This window comes from Paroedura picta, chromosome 2 (assembly GCF_049243985.1).
Source record: "Paroedura picta isolate Pp20150507F chromosome 2, Ppicta_v3.0, whole genome shotgun sequence".
Lineage (NCBI taxonomy): Eukaryota > Metazoa > Chordata > Lepidosauria > Squamata > Gekkonidae > Paroedura > Paroedura picta.
The window spans coordinates 64262795-64286529 of record NC_135370.1 but is presented as its reverse complement, the minus strand read 5'-3'; the positions used below and the strand labels follow the sequence as shown (position 1 = coordinate 64286529).

Sequence of the window (23735 nt, the reverse complement as noted above, 5' to 3'; positions counted from 1 at the left end):
TTTATCCTCTTCACGGCTGAAATAGAAGGAAGACTTCTTGAATCTCACACCCACCAGGTCCTATGGAATGCGACTGATGTAATGTACATAGATGTTTTAATTATTATAACTGGATTTTAAATGACTGATGGTTTTAACACATGCTGTTACCTGCCCTGAGCTGTCCAGAAAGGGCAGGATACAAAAATACAGTTTATTATTTATTATTATCCACAGCCTCAAACTGACACAAAATTCTTTAGTACCTGGCCTATTACAGCAAGCTATCAAATTGCTGCTACATTCCACTGAAGAGGTGGGTGAAATGACTCATTCGTTTTATATATAGACCTGTTATTCAAACGCTAACTAATTCCTTTCTCTTCCCTTTCTCTGAAAACCATCTCTCAGCCTATGCTTATACACTTGTACTTCCTTTTAAAAATTGGTAGCTCAAGAGAGTTTTTTAGGCTGAAATGCTATTTTTTAAAATCTTGACAGACTGTACAATAACAGAATATGGTGCCATCTTTACAGGTACCCCAAACAAACATCTATTGAAAAGAACAGGTTCACACTACACAATGAATCTGTCCACACTTCAGAATTGAAGTGTCCAGTTCCGCTGCGGTGAACATAGTTTTCAATGCTTCCTGTCACTTTCCTTCACATGCTGTTCTGACCATGGGGAAATTCATATGATTTTTTTATGTACAGGAAAGATACAGTAAGGTCAATCAACGTGGTGAGGAAAAATGTACTTATTTAGTTGGAAACTTTGTATGTAACTTATTCAGAGTCCGGCTCATGGTAGGACCACTATGGTATAGTATCTACTCAAATACAAGACTAATTTATTTCACAGATATGCCATAAAAAAGAGGAGTCATCTTAAACACAAGTCATCAGAATGTCCAATAATAATATTTTAAGGGTTGCTTTACATTCTACCATATGCGGCTGGCCTCACCGCTGAGAAAGAAGGGAGAAGGAATGCTGAAGATCACCTCCAGCCACAACCTCCCCTATTGGAATTTTAGTTGGGGACATGAATTATGATGTTTTAAAACTTTGACCTTCATATCTGTATTTATGTTGTTATCTGCCCTGATCATCGGAAGGGCGGGATTAAAATTTAAAATTATTGTTATCATCAATCATCATCATCATCATCATCATCATCATCATCATCATCATCATTGTCGTTGTTGTTGTTGTTGTTTTTATTAATCCTTTTGTGTAAATATGGTAGATGATTTTTTCAAAAGAGAAGGGCATTTGATGTCAGGAAGCTATATTAATCACCCCCTTCAAAGTACTGGACACCTGAGAAACAGTGGGGTATTACTATCAGTTTCATGCTCTACTGAAGGAGCTTCTCAGACCTGACTGCCAATTATAGAATCATAGAATAATAGAGTTGGAAGGGTCATCTAGTCCAACCCCCTGCACCATGCAGGACACTCACATCCCTATCGCTCATCTACTGTAACCTGCCACCCCTTTGTGCCTTCACAGAATCAGCCTCTCTGTCAGATGGCTATACAGCCTCTGTTTAAAAATTATCAGATCCCCTCTCAGTCGTCTCCTCTCCAGGCTAAACAGACCAAGCTCCCCCAACCTTTCTTCATAAGTCTTGTTCTCCAAACCCCTCACCATTTGTGTTGCCCTCTTCTGGACACACTCCAGTTTGTCATCATCCCTCTTCAACTGGGGTGCCCAAAACTGAACACAGGGCCCCAGTGAGGCCGAGCCAAGTCATACTTTAGCCACCAAGTCATACGGTTGACTCGAGTCTACTAAAACTCCTAGATCCTTTTCGTACATGCTACCCCCAAGACAAGTCTCCCCCATCCTATATTGGTGTATTTGGTTTTTTCTACCTAAATGCAAAACTATACATTTGTCCCTATTGAACTTTTGTCCCTATTGAACTTCATTTTATTCAGTTTAGCCTACTTCTCGTGCCTATCAAGATCTTCCAATATTCTGATTTTGTCTTCAGTTGTGTTTCCTACCCCTCCCAGTTTAGTATCATGTGCAAATTTAATAAGTATCTCCTCTAAACCTTCATCCAAATAATGTATAAATATGTAGAACTATACAAGCCCCAGGACAGATCCCTGGGGAACTCCACTTGTCACTCTTCCTCCACTTGTCACTTATGGAGACAGAAAGCTAGATTGGCCAGATTTCTTGTTTAAACCTGCAAGCTGTTTTAAATGCTCCCAATGAGTTCACAGATCCTGGATAATGTTTGCAAACTAGAATCTTCTAGGCCAATTTGAAGCCTTCTCACATCAGGCACTTTTTTGTCTTGGAAATATTGACAGCAATAGAGAGGTGAGGGTTAGGGATGGGTGATTCAATTTGGATAATACAAAATTAGCACTGATTCGAGTACTTCAGACTTATCTGAGCTTAACCACAAATCCCATCAGTTTTAATCAGTTGAATCAGAGAACCCTGAATCTATTGGGGCTTGATTTGACTAAAGAGATTTGGCTGAAGAGCCACCAAACAGCTGTTTGGGGTGCTCTTTAAATGTCCTCCCCTAACCCTTCCCTGGCAGTGTAGAGCCATCTCACTGTTGCTTGGGAGGGGGGCTAGGGAAAGGAAGAATGCACCAAACAGCTGACTCAGGTATTTGGCCGGCTCTTTAAATCCCCCCCACCCCTCACAGGTAGCACAAAGCTGATTCTGCACTCCCCGGGAGGGGACTGGGGAAGGAAGAGGTGGCTATTAACCCCCCAACAACTTTCTCTGGCAGTGCAGAGCCAATTCTGTGCTGCCCAGGAGAAGGCTGGGGAAGGAAGAGCTGGCTCTGCACTCTGTGCTTCTCAGAAGAGGACTGAGGGAGAAAGAGCCAGTTGCCAGCTCACATTGGGGAAGGGAGTCATGGGAAACTCTGTGCTCTGTCTCCCTGAACCTTAAGGAGCCTGTTGCTGGCTCACAACAGTGGAGGGAGGCACAACAGAGAAGGCAGGACCAGAGGAGGCATTTAAAAGGCACACCGAACAGCTGACCATATTTTGTCTAGTGCACATGTCTAGCTGAAGGTTAATGACAGAATAAGTCTGTTGAGAAACAAGATATGACTCACACATCCAAAATGGTCATGTCAACTGGATTTCAAGGCCATACCCAGTCTGGGCCCTGTGTATCAAAGGGACCACCTATATGTCCCCCAGGAGGCACTTTGCTTCTCAATAGCTAATCACCTGGTAATCCCCGGCCCAAAAAAGGTCCGGTTGGCCTCAGCCCCTGTCTGGTGGAATGAGCTTCCCAACAACATCAGGGCCCTAATGGAACTAAATCACTTCCATAGGGCCTGCAAGACAGAGCTCTTCCACCAGGCTAATGGCTGAGGTCAGTTTGACACGTAAATGTGCAAACAATAAAGGGCCTCCCATGCTGCAAACCAACAGCTCACTGCCAGCCCCTAATAGTAGAACCAATTGGGGGAGATCACCAATTGTATGGAAGATTAATGCTCAATTATTTTATTTGTTTTAATGTTTTACTGATCACTGGCTGTGCCAATGTAAAAATAAACAAACAAATAAATACTAAATGCATGCTGTGCTTCCATGGTACAAGCTATTCTGAATCAACAGTCAGTTACAGCTGGCTTGTGTGTATCTAGCCAGTGGTCTACATGGACCCATGCACATAAGTTACAGTATTTACCCTTATGCCGGGTAAAATCAAACGTCAAGAAGCAGGAGAATGCATGTTCCCCATTATTCCCTTACCCATTAATCATGAATTACTTTTTTGAAGGGTTCTCCCTCAGTTGCCATGTCTCCTCAAGCAACAACCCCCCAGGCTTCAGATGGAAGGCAATGTGGTCAGCATTTGTCAAGGGCAAACTTTGATCTGCGGTGAACATCCCTGAGCTAACTTCTGGCCTCATAAGTTAGCCATAATGAAAATAAACTGTGCTCTCATGAAATGCCCTTCTAGAAGACTCCCTGATAACATACAGCCAGGAAACTCACTGTGGCTGTCTTAACTGGTACGAGCAAGGGACATAATGTGCACCCCAGGGATTTACTATCCAAACTGCTATTTTTAAACTCTTTTGAGTATGGTCACTGGAGCAGGTTCCCATCTGTGTAACTTTGTTCAGGTTTGCCCCTTCTTTCTTCCATTTGCAATCCAAAAACTGGAAATAAATGAATTCCCATTTTACCCAAATCCTTCTCCATAAAAAATGTAGTCAACGCCTTCCAGAGTTTCTATATTTGTCATAACCTTGCTGTTTCTAGGAATTACTAGGACAAGGTATTAGGGAAGGCTGCCCACCAGCTACTTCCTTTGTATTTCCTAACTGACTTTCCCCCTACTTTCTATTGTGGCAAAATTAAAAGGCATGTCTTAGTCATGCATTCTTTTTTTTTTTACTTTCATTTTTGCCTGGAGTGCGTAGATGTTGAATAACTGTCACCTCCTATCAAGAGCTAAATTCTTCATGAAGTGATGGTTCGTTTGCCTTGCCTACTCCAAAACAGAAATGGGCAAGTCCTTTGAGTGTATTGCCATTCCGTGCCTAGATACTCATGAAATCAATGAGACGTCTTCATGCATGCCAGATAGCAGAATTTCACTGTTTGCCAGTTTGGGCACGGATACAGAAGGGCAACATGATTTTTTGTTAATGCATTTGTTAGATCAAATAGCTACTACCGCTCCTCTCTGTTTAATTTAAGCAGACTTACGAGAGTAAATGCGTCCCAATGTTTAGCCAGAATTGTTTAGCCACAACTAAAGAGCACAGCAGGAATCAGCCAGTCAGAAGTTTGGTTCTGGTTGTTGTGAGTGCATTCCAAGGCATTTTTGCCCATAGCAGAGAATGCATGTCTAAACCCCTTCCTCTTCTCATGGAGGATTTGGGGGGGTCCCCCTCCCACTGCACACCTCTCCATGGCTGTACTGTTCCTGGGGGTCCCCCATTTGAGATCATTTTGGGCTGCAGTAGGAAGTGACAGTTCATTACACAGATGGAAATCATTTCTGTCAGCAGAAATATTTCACAGTCTTAGAATACATGTCTTCACCCTCATAGTGCCTTCTGATTTTTGCTCTTCCTTGGACATCTGACCACCTAATGCCATCAGGCATCCTCGTTAAAAGGATAACTGTCAAACAAGCAGGCATGGGTTCTTACATCCCGTAACGTCAGAACATTTTTTGTGATGTTTTGATATATAAATTTTGTGCATGTTTTTTATTTCTGTTCTGGTGTGATTTAAAATACAGACCTCTAGAGTAAGAAAGAGGGATAATAGATGGGTGACTGAAATGTGTTACAAATGGATGGTAGCTTTATCTTAGGATGGAGAGTTGACTGGTTAGTTTTGAGAGGTTTTGTGTGAGAGACAGCAGGCAGAGAGTGCGTTTGAGGTGCCAAAGGGCTCAGCAAGCTGGAGAAGCAGCCCACCACTGAAGCTCACATGCAGAATGCACCTGCCCTTTGCCGCCCTAAGGTACCACGAAGCCTCAGCAGTAGGCTGGAGAGCCTCGGCTTCTCACGGGTTTGACTTCTTGAGGCAGCATCGCATTCCAGGAGGTGAGTGTGCTGTGTGCCCTTGGTCCGCCTCGTGAGTGCTTTTTGGCCCCTGCTGCCAGCCAGCCTGCAACACAGCCAAGGCACCCAGGACCTGTGAACACTGGGAGAAAGGTAGCAGGTCAGTTGGTCCAGGCTCCTCCTTCACTCCCCATGCCAGTCCTGCCATGGCTCTTCTTCCATGCCATGGCGGCCCTCATGGAGGAGAAGCTGAAGGCAGCAGTGCAGGCAAGTGGCACCTGCCTTCATCTCAGGCCTCCTGCCGATTGCAGTTTGGTTTGCCAGGACTGCATCGTCATTGTCCCCAGCAGCAGCCAGACAGTCCCTGTAGCTTTCACTGTTCCTAATATTTTTTAAAGTCCTTCATGTTACAAGCAGCAGTGTTGCAATGCGATAACATAGCATCATTATTTAAAAAAAAAACACCTGGGAGAAGGGTGGGTGACCAAGGACACATTATGATGAAATGAAGGACACAATTAAAAGAAAGGTGCAAGCAAGCAACATTTTGCATTAAAAACCTTTTGGAAAGGGGAAGAGAGCAAATCATCATGGGAGCCTGCCTGCTTCCAACAATGCTGAAAACATACAGCAAATTACAGCCCAGAACATGAGGGGAGGAAATCCCAAATGCAGAAAGCAAAGTGTCAACTCCCAGCATCCAATCGAAATTCAAAGTGAGGCCAAAACAAGATATGTCTCCTAATGCAGAAATGGTCTGAGTATGATGCTGCAAAGAATAAGAGAAACCTGTGTTCTGTTTGTAGTTTATGAGCTTAAGTGGCAAGTGAGCAAAATAAGTCTGTGTGGAAGTTATTATTCTAAGTGGTAAGTTAAAAAAATTAAGCTTTATGCAAGTTATTATCCTAAGGGGCAGGTTAGAAAAATAAGCTTTTGTGGCTAGATCTATTTAAAGAACTTTAGAGAAATAAGAACTGTGCCGCTATTCTGAACCATTATATACCGATCTGAAACTATTAGCCTTGTGACATTATACTGAAACTGTTGTGCTGATATAAATAAACTCTATTTTTGTTCAAGAGAAACAAATGCTTTATTTAAAGCAAGGATGTAATTTACATACTACATTTCGAAATTAAAACTTCTGGCTTGGAAGAGCCCATAAAATTTCTGGATCTTCTCTCTCTTTTTCCATCCCCTTTTGCATTTGTATAGATATTATTCCCCCTTTTCTCTTCTCACCCATAAAACTGAAGGAAAGAACCTAATATTGTGGGCCAAGTGGGATAACCTATATACTCACGTATAAGCCTAGTTTTTCATCACCTTTTTAACACTGAAAGAGCCCTTCTTGGTTTATACATGGGTATATACGGTAATTGTAATAAAAGTCTGTTCCAGCTAGCCAGTCGTTGCTCTGGCAGCTTGTAGTACATCAACAGTTTGATTGAGGGACTCTGATTTTTGTTTTCCTTTTGCCTTCACTTCTTCCTCTTAATCACTTCTTCCAAACTATTATTTTGGTTTCTGTGGGTGAAAAACAGGATACAAAAACCAGCTATTCATCCTCTTGACTTTTCTGTATTTTTTTTTTGGGGGGGGGGCTGGATGGGAGAGCCCATGATGATGGAGCATTTCCCACATATAAGTTTGGCCAGATTTTGTGGTAAAATTAGGTGCCTCGGCTTATATGTGGGTGAGCTTACATGCGAGTATATGCGGTATATGTTCTTCTATAGTTATGACACTCACGCTATGGAAAAAAGAAAATGCCCTTCATAAGAAAATGCCCTCTGATTGCATTGGTTAGCTCTTACCAGTTGACATAACAGTGTGGCTATTTATTGCAGAAATGTTCAAGATCACCTCTTAATAAAAAGTGATAATCAACAGCAGTGACAGAGGTTAACTAGACCATGAAAGCTAATATTTGTTTACTACTAATAGCTAATGGCCACATACTTCCCTCAGAAGAGCTGGAGGTCTCTGACTGCCTTGCCTATGAAAAACAGGGTATTGTTAAGACAAAATAATCTTCTGACCACAGCATTTATTTTTAAGTTAATATGTTATAATTTTCTCACACAATCCATGTGAAATCAACATTTATTTATGTGAAATTAAAAAACAAAACATTTTCCGTACAAGTATTTCCTTTCAAAGGATAAGTTTAAATAAAAAAATAGACTACCAGATACCCTTTTCCCAGATCATTTAAGTCCTAAATAATATTAGATCATTGAAGTCCTAAATAATATTAATAAATATTTCTTAAGAGAACACAGAGCTAAGGTTATCCTGCCTTTTAAATATTTTGATCTAGCAATCCTAGATTTTAACTTTTAAAATCACCACCTCTGCAGAACTATATTCCTTAGTTTTCTTTTCGGTTCCGAAATGTGTGGAGAACACCCATGGAAGGTAGGGTTGCCAGTTCTGCGCTGGGAAATACCTGAAGATTTGGGGGTGGAGCCTGAGGAAGGCAGGGGTTGGGCAAAGGAGGGATTGGAGAATGTCATGGTCTACCTTCCAAAGTAGCCATTTTCTCCAGCTGAATGGATCAGTTGTAATAGTGGGAGAGGTTGGTAACCCTAGAGATGGGTGAGAGAATCAGCTGTGTTTTTGTACACTGGGACCTTCACAAATAAGGGCTTACAAATTCTAAACTACCAAGTAACATCAGACTGCCATAGCCCAATTACAGCTATTCTACAAGTGGTAAAGCAGGTATGGCATATTGCTCAACAAGTGAGCCAAGCCACATACTACTAATCAAGATATATGCACAATGTATACTGAAAAATCACGCTTCCAGAAAACATCTTCTGATATTACATGTCGGGAACACTGACACTAAAATATTTTTTTATGAGAGTCAGTTAATCTACAGAGGAAGGGATCCATTGTATATGCTACACAACACTTACTGGACTTTGCTGGTATGAAGCTAAGAAACAGAACTTTCCTTGCAAATGGGTTGTCAAACAAGTATTAACCATAAATCTACAAAACAAACATTCTAATAAAAAATCATCTCATTTGCAACTTCAGCTTTCTGAGAGATGGAAGAAATGATCTTGAATGATTCTGTGTGACTGGGTTTCTTTGTGTGCCCTTTATGGTTGCTATATCAATTGTCCAAAAAAAGAAATCACTTTGAAGATGATAGCTTTAAAATAGCGCAAGTATTGTGGGACAGGGGAGGGGCTTTCCATTATGTTTCCAGTGTTTGGAAATGGAATAAAAATTATTGCAGGAGATTTTTTTTTAATTTTAACTTTGGACATAGCAACAAAATAAAAAGATAGCTTTATGCAAGGCTATGAATAGAGCTGGGCAGAACTGTTAAGAATAAGCAGAAACAGAAAAAACATTTTTGGCTAAAAATATTCCCCTTCTTACCTTACATGTTGATTTCAGCCTGCATTCCTTCTATAATGCAATTCTACTATACAACCACAAATGATGTATAATCTGCCAGAATGTTCACCAAGAGCCTTCTCACTAAAACTTCGGCAAACCTGTAGCTCTACTCACCCTGTCCTAGTAACATTTGGAAATGTTTGATTCACCATGGTAGTATCCCTTTAATTGCATCATTCTCCCCCCCCCCCAAGTTATAGAGGCAATCTTCTTTTATAAATCCTGGCCAGGGATGCTGGGGGGGGGGGTGTTGGGTGGACATCATCTGAGCGTGGAATTGGTGGGTGGACAGGTAGTTGTGAATTTCCTGCATTCTGCAGGGGGTTCAACTAGATGACCCTGGAAGTCCCTTACAACTCTATGATTCTATGAATCTACAAAGATAATGAACCCACAGTATTTTTAAGAACACCAGATTTGTTTCCATCTGCTGACTATAAACAACAAAGAAGATAATTGAATGTGATAAATTATTAATTTGCCACCTCTGATCTCCCCCCTGTAATAGTGTAATGATGAACAGCAATAGTAAAAGACGATAAAAACATGGCATCTGGCCCTCTCAATTCCTGGCAAATAGATGGGGAAGAAATGGAGATAGTGACAGATTTTATTTTCCTGGGCTCCAAGATCACTGCAGATGGGGACTGCAGCAAAGAAATTAAAAGACGCTTGCTCCTAGGGAGGAAAGCTATGGCAAATCTAGTCAGCATCCTAAAAAGCAGAGACATCACTCTGCCAACAAAAGTGCGTTTAGTCAAGGCTATGGTCTCCCCCAGTTGCAATGTATGGCTGCGAAAATTGGACCATAAGGAAGGCCAAGTGTCAAAGAATTGAGGCTTTTGAACTCTGGTGCTGGAGAAGACTCTTGCGAGTCCCTTGGACTACAAGGCGAACAAACTGGTCAGTCTTAGAGGAGATCAGCCCAGACTGCTCCTTAGAAGGCCAGATCCTGAAGATGAAACTCAAATACTTTGGCCACCCCATAAGAAGGAAGGACTCCCTGGAGAAGAGCCTAATGCTGGGAGCGATTGAGGGCAAAAGAAGAAGGGGACGACAGAGAATGAGGTGGCTGGATGGAGTCACTGAAGCAGTAGGTGCAAACTTAAATGGACTCCGGGGAATGGTGGAAGACAGGAAGGCCTGGAGGATCATTGTCCATGGGGTCGCGATGGGTCGGACACGACTTCGCACCTAACAACAACAAAATGCAAGAAATAAAACTTTATTTCAATCACATCCACCCATCTTTGTTAAAGAGCAAGAGACAGTTGTCTGAAAAGAGCTAATGATGACTGTTTAAAAGAATAGTCTACCTATACTTGATACTCCTGTTTCCCGTGGCACCGTTACAAGGCACCAGAGTGGGGGAAAATGCTGCAAAGGAAGAAGAGCAGCTGTCTGGAAGCTACAGCTGCTTGCAATAATGAATGCATGGTCAGAGGAATACTTGCCTCCAAAGGCAATATAAATATCTGTTCAAATGTACAGCATGTCAAGTCAGAAAATTGATTATACATATGCTGGAAAGAGAAGAGAAGTTGTAATAGTCAAGCAGAAATACAGAATAAAAAGAATGTTATGAAAGAAGCAGAAAGACCAGGAAATAGTTTGACAGCAACATTGCTCTGTTTACCACCATCACTGTGACTGTAATGCAGGTAAGCCGACATGTTACATACAAGGCTCATACAGGGTGGTAAAGAATACTTTTAACACAAAGGGGACATTATCAAACATCTGCTTCTTCCATTGTAAAACCACTTGCGGTAGTCTGATCTGATTCTCGTTTTATGCCACTATGGCTCAGACAGTAGCTTGCACTGTAACGGCTACAGGCGAAGGGGGTGTAATTGGCTAGCATCACAGAAGGCCTGTGGCTTGGAGCTAAAACATCTGTTTTGCATGCAGGATATCTCAGGTTCAATCCTTAACATCTCCAGTTAAAAGGATCAGATAGGAAGCAATGTAGCTGAAACTCAACCCCTCCAAGACTGAAGTCCTGTGGCTGGGTGGGAAGGGGCAGGAGCAGGCAGCGTGTAGGCAGTGTAGAGCAATTTACTCTGCAGGTATGAACCTACTGGTTGTTCTGTGCCCCCAGGAAATCTGCCTGGCCTCGAGCAGGGCCAGGGCCTTTTCGGCCTTGGCCCCAACCTGGTAGAATGAGCTCTCAGGAGAGCTAAGGACCCTGATGGAGATGTCAAGATTCTGCAGGGCTTGCAAGACGGAGATCTTCCACCAGGCGTTAGCTTGAGGCCAGGAAAAGGGTGCCTGGAGTTTCAATCTGGGGTCCCTCCCTATGGTTGGTTGCTATGGAAGATCTCATAATGTGATAACTGTGGTAGGCAATGGTGGCAGACTCAGCAGAGCTTTGGTGCTCTTTTGTGCTGTTTCTGCCATCTTGCTGTTACTATTGTTTTAATATTATGTTGTTTTAACTGGGGCTGGGGATGTTTTATTGTTGATATTGATTCTTGTTTTTATTGTTTTATTGTGAGCTGCCTCGGGCCGACAGTTGCCTGGAGAGGCAGGGAATGAATTAATGAATGAATGAATGAATGAATGAATGAATGAATGAATGAATGAATGAATGAATGAATGAATGAATGAAAGACCTCTAGTCATAGTAGGCCTGTGGTCCCCAGCCTTTAGAATTTGAATGCATGACAGTGGGTGCAACCACAACATGACTGTCACGGGAGGTAGAGATAATCACAGGAGGCAGACACAGACCCAGAATGTTAGAATGTCAGGAAGTGAAGTTATGCATAATTCTAAAAATAATTATTCAGCAATAGTGCTTTAACAGAATGCCTTTTAAAATGAACATAACATATCTCAAAATATTTTCTTTGCATACACACAGCTTCCTTTCAATAAAGATCCTCATGCTTTGATGGCAGCTGCTGCCCAAGTGACATTTTCTCACACCTGCACAGCTAAACTGCTCCCCAATGGCCAATCAGAAGTCCAGCCTACATCCTCAAAATGCTTGGTGGGTGCCAGGAAATGTCTCTGCAGACCTCAAGACATTCATGGATCCCTGGGAACAGGCTGTATTGACCATGCTAGATCAATAGTCTGATTCACTATAAAGCAATATTATGTGTTCATTTATCCCATCCTAGCAAGTAGGGGAGAAAGGAGCTAGCCCCTAGAATGTGATCAATAGATGAGAATTACCACAGGCTCTGTGAAATAATCTCCTGTGTAGCTCAGGTATTTCCTCAGAGCCTTATGTGACTACTCCTTCAGGGTAGAGGGCAGGAGAAATTCTAAGGGTAAACTGCTTTAGCACTTGCTTTTAGATTACTGAACTAGTAATTATTGAGAGTGTAGGTGAGAGAATAATAACAGGAAGCCAGATATATATGTTTCCAAGCCAATGGGCCTCTATATCTGTTTCCAAGGGCATAGAGAACCATCCCCCAAATATAACAAGAATACCCTCTTCTCTCAACACTGCAAAGTACCGCAGGGATGGCCAAACTGTGGCTCCCCAGTTATCCACAGACTCCATGGATATCTGGAGGGTCACAGTTTGGCTTCCCCTGATCAGGCTCCCCCTGATTCTGCACTTACTTTGTTTTTTCCATTGTGGATCCTGCTGAATTCAGATCAATTTGAACTTGGGTCTTCCTCCCCCCTCCCCCCCCCGGATTGACATAGAAAGTATTCTGCACTTGATTGGGGGAGCTCGGAGCAGGGAGGAGAGCCAAGCACAGCAGAAGTCTTTCTTTCTTTTCTTGAGCGAGGGGAGAGGATTGGAGACAGCAGAGGAGGGGGGAATAAAGAGGAGGAGGGAATAAATCCAAGAAGCAAATCTCTGCTGATAGAAGTTAGGGCTTCTAGAGCGCAGTCATGTTAAAACAAGCTTTACAACCAGGTACCAGAAAGTCTTTGAACTGATGCCTTGGCCACTCAGGGAAGACTGCTTTGCTATGAGACACAGAGAAGGAAGTTAATTCGGAAAAAGCAGAAATCTGTACACTTATTGATGGCTATTTTTCAAATATTGAGGGTTATATCCACTTCTGGATATTGTGGGGGAAAGGTAGGGTTACTCTGGCTCAATCATGCTTGTTGCAGGGGGAAAATGTAAAGCGCCCAAATCAAAATGGAAATCGAATTCAGTGTAGATGGGAGGGATTTATTTGGGTACAAAGTGAGTACAAAGCCCCGTGCAGACTACACCCTAGCATTACCCTTAGACTGTCTAATGCTCATGTGCTAACAGCAGACCAGCTGGGAACAGAAAAGGGAGGCCACTCATAATAGGACAGGGATGGGTGATTGTTTTCTCCAAGGCCAAGTTGCTCATAGCCCCTCTGTAGCTTCTAACACGGGCATGTTTTACTACTACTCCTTGAATCAGAAAGCACTTGATAATACATAGACACATTTGTAACTGCAGTCTCAATCCATTATTTTGAAAAACAGAACACAGCTATGAATTTTTATTTTCAGACACCAGTTCAAAAATAAAGTTATTCACACAGTCTGACATTTATGTACACACTCTCACATACACTATGGAATTGGTTGTCTGGATGAGGAGGAAGCAAATCAATTGATATGCATATAATCTTTCCTCTGTGTTTTCAGAAGGCATCCAGGGAAAGTTTGGATTCAGGTAGGCGGACAGCTTCTCAAAAGTGATACTTTTTAGAACTAGAAAGAGGTTTTTTTTTTAAAGTTTGCTGTTGCCCACTTATTTGCTATCATTTCTCCAAAGCAGATTGCACAGTGGTGCATTAGGCTTTTGCACACAACAGCATATAAAAACAAAGCTTTCATATCTCAAACAAATGTAAAAAAAAAAATAGCATGCAGAATGGCGATTTTTTTGTTATTGTTCCAAAGAAAAATTTGATGCTCCACAATATATTAGATGCCATGTTTGCCTTATGGAATTGGATTCAGCATTTATCACATTATTTCACATATTTTAAAATTGTTATTTACATAATAGGGAATAAGCTATTCTCAAACACTGAGATTTTCAGAAGCCATTATAAACTCAGTTAATTAACCAGCTACTTTGAACAATCATTTCATTTTATTCCCCCATGTTAAAGAGGCTGTTGAAATGCATTAAGTCTTCTGAGTAGAAAAAAGCAAAGGCATCTTCTTCAGCTCATGCAAATATTAAATGGCTGAACTCCGAGCAAAAGGTCACAAATGCATTTCTACATTTCATATTACAATCATTTTAACATCCAAGAACACTGGATTTTAACACTGATTCTGGCTGGGAGAGAAAAGGTATATAAATGGGAAAGGGGAAATGATGTCCATGTTGCATTTCAATGTGCTGTGTAGCTAGAAGGATGCTTTCAGCTTAAATGTAACACGTCTTAATTCATACACCTCCCACTCTCCTTCCAAAAAGTTGCCACCACTGCACTGAATGCAAACGATAAAACTGCTGGGATTAAGTCTCTGTGTAGCATCACCTTTGGTTGCCAGGCAACAGTTACAGCTTAATTTGTACTATGATTTGAAATAGACAAATCCCACCACAATGTCCAACTTTGCCATTATCCGTAAAATTATATAGCTAATGAATAAGTTTTGCTTGCTCCATGTGAAACCAAATATTCTTTTTAGAACAAAATGATTGCTATCAAATCAAATCAAATTAATATTTATTTACGGTCATTCAGACCAAAATTCAAATACATGCAATTAAAAACTAAATTTTTAAATTTAATTAAAAAACTAAATTTAATAAGAGAAAAAACAGTAATAATAGTATAAAAATTTTAAAGGATCTGGTGACATAAAAACTTTAAGATGTTAGATTCAATATTTTAAACATAGTTTAAGTTGCCAGTGACAATTGGCTCTTTGTACTTTTGAAATTGGAACAGAGAGAAATGTTCTGATCCACATACATAGTACGCAATTTCATGGCGGCAGTGCAAAATATAGCTGTGCAGAGAGTTATTTGCCTGTCTTCATCTTGAACTAGCACTTTAACTTTCTCCTCTGGGGAAGATCTTGGGTAGGTGTTCAAAATTGGCTGAATGAAGTTACATCTGATGGTATCATAGATGGGGCAGAACAGAAGCACATGTTCGTCTGACTCTATCCATCCGCTGGCACAAGGACAGAGTCGCTGAGCAAGGTGTGTGTGTGTGTGTGTGTTTGTAACGCCCCTCCAGCACAGCTGTAGGTAGAGCTGAGCATCTCACTTGGGCAAAGCCCCTTCTGTGGGTGTTAAGTTCTAGGTCTGACAGTTATGGGGCTGGAACAAGAAGAAGAAGAAGAGTTGGTTCTTATATGCCACTTTTCCTTACCTGAAGGAGGCTCAAAGCGGCTTACAGTCGCCCTCCCTTTCCTCTCCCCACAACAGACCCCCTGTGGGGTGGGTGAGGCTGAGAGAGCCCTGATTTCACTGCTCGATCAGAACAGTTTTGGTCACCCAGATGGCTGCATGTAGGGGAATGCAGAATCAAACCCGGCATGCCAGATTAGAAGTCCGCACTCCTAACCACTACACCAAACTGGCTTGTATTGGATCCTATCTGGACACAGAAACTCTCATGTTTTGGCTAGATTGCTTTGTCAACTAACATCCTTGGCCCTTTGTTTAATTATGGATTTAGCTTGATCATGGTGTAAGTTGGCTAGCTGTTGTTCCATAAAGTCAAGCTGTGATACTTTGTGCTTCACAGTATTTAGCCAAATTGACTGAAAGTTGTCTCTTAATATCAAAGCAGACAATTGCTTCGGGTTGTAGGTTAGCTTCAGCCACTAGAGGATCAATAAAGTATAGATCTTATCTTCCACACTTTGCATACTTGTTTCCAATCTCACCACCAGTGGGAATTTGAAATGCACTTTGGGAGAAGGATGATCTTCCTTAGAGATGTTGACTGCACCCTTTCCAGTAACATAACACTAGATGTTGGGGCTACTGAAAAGGAGCCATATAGCAGCTGAGAAAGTCTCTTGGCTCTGCAGAGCTCTAGACCAGCTGGCACAAAATATTTTCCCTCAGTTTGATAGAATTTGACAATGTTGTTATCCGATCTTTGGGCTTGCTCAGCAGCATATTGAAAGTCACCAGTCCTGTACTATCTTTTTGTGGCATAGTTGAGCCAACAAAAATAATTTGTATCAAGTATTGGCATAGGTTTCTAGTCTTACATTGTTAACCCTCCACATCACACCAAATGGAGGAGAATTCCAGAGTCCTGCTCCCCCCAAAAACACAAGAAAAAGATCCCAAAGAATTAAACCCTCTATCAAATTTCAAATATTCAATACAAAATGAATTGGAGAATCCCAATGACAAGTACAACTGATTTTGTAACCCAGATTATATTAAACCGATACTTGTACTTTATGTATAAGTATCATCAAGTCACGACCCTATTACCTTTTCATTAGAACAAGATGTAACAAAGAGCTATTATGCTTATTGAGAAGACTTCCCCAGCCCATTAAATATAAGCTGTATAAACACTCAAGCTTTCAAACGATTTTTAAAATGTCAGAGAGCACTTATGCATATAGCATCCATACTCTTGAAAAACTAACATAAAACTCTTAGTAGTGGTAACGCATACAATTTGAGGTTCTTGCAAACAATCCACTGTTTTGGGTATAATCCTTCATAGAATCATAGAGTTGGAAGGGATCTCCTGGGTCATCTAGTCCAACCCCCTGCACTGTGCAGGACACTCACAACCCTATTGCTCATCCACTATAACCTGCCACCCCCTTGAATCTTCACAGAATCAGCATATCCACCAGATGGTTATCCAGCCTCTGTTTAAAAATTTCCAAAGATGGAGAACCCACCACCTCCCGAGGAAGCCTGTTCCACTGAGAAACCGCTCTAATTGTCAGGAACTTCTTCCTGATGTTTTTTTTAATTAATTTCATCCCATTGGTTCCGGTCCGTCCCTTTGGGGCAAGAGAGAACAACTCTGCTCCATCCTCTACATCAGTGGTCCCCAACCTTTTTATCACCAGGGACCACTCAACGCCAGGGACCACTCACCGGGGACCACTCAACACCTTTTACTGAGGCCCGGTGGGGGGGGGTAGTTTACTCCTCTACTCTCAACCACTGCCCTAGCGCTCTCTGATCGCTATGGTAATGTTTAAACATCCCTTCAAAATAAGATACAGACACGCCACAACAATGAAGTGTGTTGTAAAGGGCTGGGGGGGGGAGGAGGCGTCCTTCGGGGCCCACCTCCAATTAATCGAAGGACCACATGTGGTCTGCGGCCCACAGGTTGGGGATCGCTACTTTACATCAGTGGTCCCCAACTTTTTTTATCACCGGGGACCAGTCAACACTTGACAATTTTACTGAGGCCTGGGGGGGTAGTCTATTGCCAAGGGACGTCATCACTGCCTGAGCCCCTGCTCCACTTGCTTTCCCACCGGCACCCCTGACCTCCTGCCACCCACTGTGGGGTGCTGCCAGCAGCAACTGTGCAGTGCCACACCAAGGGGAAGCCCCAGCCATGGCGGCCGCCGGAGAGCATCAAAGGTAAGCTGGCAGCAGAGTGGCAGGGCAGCCCCTGAGGCAGCAGCCGGGGAGGAGGACAAGGAGGGGCCACGGCCTGGTACCAACTAATCCACTGACCGGGACCGGTCTCCAGACCGGGGGTTGGGGACCGCTGCTCTACATGCTGCCCTACATACATACAACCTTTCTTCATATGTCTTGGTCTCCAAACCCCTCACCATCTTTGCTGCCCTCCTCTGGACATGCTCCAGCTTGTCTACATCCCTCTTCAATTGTGGCGCCCAAAACTGAACACAGTACTCCAAGTGAGGCCAAACCAGAACAGAGAAAAGCGGTCCCATCACCTCCCGTGATCTGGACACAATACTCCATTTGATACAGCCCCAAATCCCATTTCACTGAGAATACACAGAAATTACAAACCAAAAGTCCTCACAGGACCCCATTTTTTTTTGCTCCTAACCCTCTAGAGGACGGGAAGGCAATGCAAAGAGTGCTATTATGGAGACACTGGAATGGATCACACCCAACATTTCTTCTGATGGAAAAGGAGAATTACAGCTTATCTCCAGTCTATAAAGATCATATTCCCTGGAAAGAATAGATGCTTTAGTGGCTGGGCTCTATGGCACTGTACACCACTGTGGTACCCGTCTTAATCATCCCCAAATCTCCTGGAGTTTCCCAAACTGGATCTGGCAACTCATATCCTTCCATCCCCAGCCAAGGAAGAGACCTGGCAGCTCTAAATGATGAGAAGCATCCAAGAACACTCAAAAGAACACCTGCTTCGACAAAGAAGAGTTGATTTTTATACTCTGTTTTTTACTGCTCGAAGGAGTCTCAACATAGTTTACCATCAACTTCCCTTCCTCCCCCCACAACAGACACACTGTCAGGTATGGGGGCTGAGAGAGCTCTGACAGAACTACTCTATAGGTACAGCTCAAACAGAACTGTGATTGGCCCGAGGTCATCCAGCTGGCTGCATGTGGAAGAGCGGGGAATCAAACCCATCACTCCAGATTACAGGTTACCACTCTTAACCTCTACACCATGCTACACCACACCATTCTAAATTCTATGTCACCTCTCTCCCAAAGGACTCAGTTAACAGCAATAAAAACAAAAGGTGCATAAACAACAAAATTGAAAAAATATGACTCAACATTAAAAAACAAACTAAAAATACAGAGGATTTTTGAGATCATGTGTATCTAATTTTTTCCAATGTTTCTCCAGATGTATCTAATTTTATTAAAACTGTTATTTTATTTAAACTGCAACAGTTTGTGCATCCACATTCTTGCATTGCTCCTTGGGAAATGTGGTCTGTATGTATGCAGGAGGAGGGACTGTATTGCCTTGGTAACCATGCAATGTTCTGCTGCAGATGCTTCATCACGATGCTTTGATCCATGACTGGTTGCTGGAATGGCCTAATATTTATCATCATTTTCCCACAGAATGGATTGCTTAGTGAAGGAGCGGGAGAAAGCAGCAGCACCTCTGGCAAGAAGGTCAGTGCCACCTGTGAGACAGTTGGTAGCTATCATCATCAATTTAGAAGGGGTGCTCATTGCCATGGCTCACTTATTGCAGTTTCCTCTCCGTCCGCCTCCCCAGCTGTTTGTGCAGTTGCAAAAAGCACCATGTACACTCAAAATACATCTTGTTCCAAATTTTGTGTGCCTTGCCTCTGACCTTGGGGTATATATGACTTGGCCAACTATCCAGTAAATTCTGGGAATTTGCCAACCAGCTAGCTATCGGCCCGGTGTCTTGTGATATGATGAATGATGAATGCCATTAACAGTGCAGAAAAAAACTGCACATGCACTGAAATACATCTCATTTAATTATTAGCAAGTTGAGAGTACAGGGGATGCAGTCAAGGGTAGGCATTATGAGCTGTGGGATTGCCAGTCCCAAGGAGGGGGTTAGATTTCTCCCAGAATTCCAAGTAGTCTCCAGAGCACAGAGACCAGTTCGCCTGGAGGAAATGGCAGTTTCAGAGACTGGATGCCATCCCATCATATCCCTGCTGACTCCCCTCCCCAGTCTGTCCTCTCTTGGTACTGTCCCCAAATCTCCAGAAATTCCTGAAGCTGGGGTCAGCTATATATATTCTATGTAAATGTTGTACAATATATTATGTAAACAGCCCAGAGCCGCATGGAAAGGCCGTATAAAACTCTAAATAAATAAAATAAAGGCAGCATTATTAGTTTTTAATTTTATTAATTCCCCCACCTCTCCAGGGTTCTGATAGGGCAGGGAAGGGTTCCCCAACATAGTTCCCCAAGTTTTTCCTGGTGATAAGCGTTTTTAGAAAGTGGATAGGATGAGGCAGAACTCCAGGCCTTCAGACTGCCTACTGGAGATCTCATTGATTGGGCAGATTAAAACATTGTTTTCACAGCAAATTAAAACTATAGCAGATTAAAACAACATTGTTTCCACAGTGTAGGTTTTACTTCATTTGGACTTTCTCTGTGTATGCCTGTAGCTCTGCAGTGGACATTTTGTACTTGGCCCTGCCTCCTACGAGGCCATTTTGTAGCTGCACCCACTGCCCTGTATCCAAATTCCAAAGATGCCCACAAGCTCAAAAAGTTCAGGGATCCTTGGGGTAAAATAATATGGCAGGGAGTTTAAAATCACTGGTTTGCCATGAAATGTGTCCGCACCTGTTAATTTTTACCAGTAAGAATTTGGCTGCCAAATTAATCCTGTTTGTCTTTTAATGTCTGGTTTTCCTAATACATGATTTCCAACTCCACTTTCCCATCAGAATGCTACAGCAGACACTGGGAGGGCAGTAGCAAGGAAGGAAATATTTAATCTCTCCTTTGCCTATTAATCCTTATCTACAAACTTTCTCACCCTTTAGTCAGGTTTTTGTTTCATCCCTCAACCAAGGACACATTTGCACAAAATTGCCACACATGGGTATAATGATTGAGAGCAGTAATGTGTCAAGTCAATATCTAGTCTGGCCCATAATCAATGACCTTCTAGACAGAGAATCAAAGGTAGGTAGAACACCACTGTTGGTAATCAACAAGAACAAGAACAAGAACCCAGCTAGCTTTAGTATCTAAGCCTGTAGGAGTCAATCACTGGTGTTTCCAAAATAGTGATAGGTCATGAATCTCCTTCAGGAGACTGAAAACAGACTCCCAAAAGATGTGAAGGAGGTCACGAGCAGTCTCTATTTTTAGCAGAATTCTGTTTTTTTTTCTATGTTGAAACCACTTCTGATTTTGCTGGGCTCATTATACAAACAAACGGGAAGAGGATAAGAGTTCTCTTATTTCTCATGCAATTTTGGAGAGAGAAAAATCAGTAAATATAGTTGCACATTTGTTATTCATTATACAGTAAATATATATATATATATATATATATATATATATATATATATATATATATATATATATATATATATATATATATATATATATATATATATATAAACATCTGTATCCCGCTAACATTATAGAGGGGAACTATCAGACATGCTACATAATTCACACAGTTTATGTGACTATCTACTCAGCCATAAAGTACATAGTTTAGTTTGAATTTTGATGTTCCTCTCCCCCCATTGGTTGATACATACACATACCCAGTAAGAATGGGTAATGCAGTTTGGATAAGTGGAGAAGTGCCCAAATCAATTCTGATTTGGGCACTTTTCAGACTGATCTGAGCTGAAATGACCATCCCTGCACTTCAAATGGCAGAATTAGTGATGGCTTAATTATGACTCAGTGATTCAGCCAGTTTAAAGGAAGGAGGTGTGGTGTGTGGGGGGGAGAGACAGCATGCCAATCAGCTGATGTGTTATCATCAGCTTTTTATTGGGCCCTTTAAATGCCTCCCCCTGCTTTCTGAGACAGTGGAGATTCTCTCGGCTGCCAGTGGAGGAGGGAGAGTCACATGCAGAGGAAACAATTTGGACCATTTGAGATTCAGTCGGGCAGTTTGGGTAATTTGGATTCGGCATGAATCGATTCTGGCTGATTCTGAAACAATCTGATTTTTCCCCCCATACATGTGCCTGTTCTCAAGCACTGTGATTTCTGCCATGAGTTCATAATGTATCCTGTGGTTTTTGCTTTGAGTCAAATTGCACAATGGATACTGTGATCATACAATTGTTGAAGCCATAAGTTTGGGAATCATAGCAAAGGTGGGGAACACTCCCTTGCTGTCTCCTGCTCCTTCCAAAATCTATCAGACAGCAAACTTTTCACTCTCTACTCAGGGAGGTAAATGCTATTCACAACTATTCTCTAAGACACCCAGTTGGCTATATAGTGGCTAAGTTTCTGATTTTTTCTAAAGTGTAAATCTCTACTCTGGCATGGAAATTTCTGGATAAACTTGGGCCATTCACATGATATCAGTCTATCCTACCTCAAAGGACTGTGATGGGGATAGTGGAGGAGACGAGAACATTGCATGTTGCTTTGGGTCCCCTCTGGGGAAAAATAAGAGTATATTATATATATACTTCTATTCTCTTCAGTGATGGAAGGTGATCAGCAACAGTGCTCAGATGGTGAAGATTCACAGCTGTCCCAAGAATAATATAACAAGTGAATGCTACTTGGGGTGCTGTTCTGGTTCCTGAGATTGCCCAGCAGGAGCCTATTATAATTAACCACATTCTTTGAAATGCAGGTTAGTGGCCCTTCAGAAGGCTTACAACAAACGAGAAATCCATCAGTTTGTTTCATGAACAACAGTCACACAAGTTTAACCTTGATATTGAATAACTTTGTGGATTCTATTTCTGTCCAGCTGTGGTAATTTAAATTTGTACCCAAGAGGAACAGCTAGGTGGTGAGCATGCGATATTGATAACTAGATTATGTGATTTACTTAAGAATTTCCATTAGAAGTAATATCTTTACATATCCATTTTAATTTGTAATTTAGGTGGGGTTTGAAGAGCAAAAAGCCTATATTAAAAAATGCAAACAAACAATTAATTATTTAGTCCTCTCCAAGATGCTTTTTTCTTAGCACAGCATTTTTGAATGTTTAAATATACCCAGGTCAAATAAAATCACAGCATGTCATACTAAACGTCCTTACCTTAAGTGATGGGCCAATTGTAAACAGTAATTAAAAATCTAAGCCAAAACTAGGGTTCTTGTTTCTAGAGTCACCTGCCTCCATGATCTCCCCTGCCCCCCATTCACAATCTTATCATCACAGGGTAAGCTAGGCTGAGTGCTAATGATCTATTGAGCTAAATGGCAAGGAGAGAGACTTGAGATCCAGTGTAGTAGACTGGTTAAACATTGGGACTAGAAAAATACATTTGCATCATAACAACTGCTAAATTTAGGAAATATAATGCAGTGATAGCAAAAAATCATGTTAGCTGAATTCCTGTTTGTCATGCAACTGTTAAAGGTTTAGTAGCTGACACAGAAAAAGATTAGTAACCAGAAAAATGGAATACAAATTAAACTAAGCACATTTTCACACAGGCTTGCAGCCCTGGGTTCAGTGATCTTGGGAAGTGGGATTGTTTCCTGTTTCTCCTCTTGATTGTTCCATTCATCCTCATCCTGAACTGCCCCCTCCAGTTTTTCTCTAATCTTTCTTGAACCTGCTTTGCTGCAAACTGCTGAAAAATATTACAGTAAAGTTTGGATGGTTGCCATGTGGGTAGGACTAAGACATGGCAGACGTTTCCTTCTCCCACCACAGGGGCCATGTTAAAAATCTGCAGTTGAATATTGTTACATTGATATAACATTATAGCAACATGTGTAATCAGATCCCTGTATTCTCAGCTTTCTTTTTAAAGAGAAATGGGTCTCTTGTCCTTCCAGTGTAGCGATAAAAGGGGGAAATCACATCTCTGTAATGAAAGGGGGAATAATCTTAATTTTTTTTAAACGGAAGCTGGGAATTTAGAGAAACTGTTGCATGTACTAGTATAATATAACAGTATTCAATTGCTGCTTTAAAAAATATTGAAAAAGTCACAGTGGCCCAGAGGAGGTGGTAATGACTGCTCCTGGGGGACTGGGGCAGGCAAACTGTACAATTCATGGCACGTGGAAGCCCTGCTGCTGTTGTACAGTTTCAGTAGCTACACTGGCAAACAGAAATCATACTAGCTCATTGCCTTGTGGAAACAACCTAATATTTTAGGTGCTACCCAAAGTCAACAATTTATTATTGTACAGATACAGACTAAGAAAAGCACAACTCAGCAGATAACAAGGAATCTTCATTTGGCAGATATTTAGGTCTTAGGAGCTCCCTTGTTGGCTCAGA

At 41.8% G+C, this 23735-nt stretch overlaps 1 protein-coding gene across 3 annotated transcripts in view; it reads right to left on the bottom strand.

Annotated features, from left to right (window-relative positions):
- ADCY5 (adenylate cyclase 5) overlaps nt 1-23735 on the bottom strand; it is a 285163-nt gene that overhangs the window by 213307 nt on the left and 48121 nt on the right. The gene's annotated exons all lie outside the window — the stretch shown is intronic.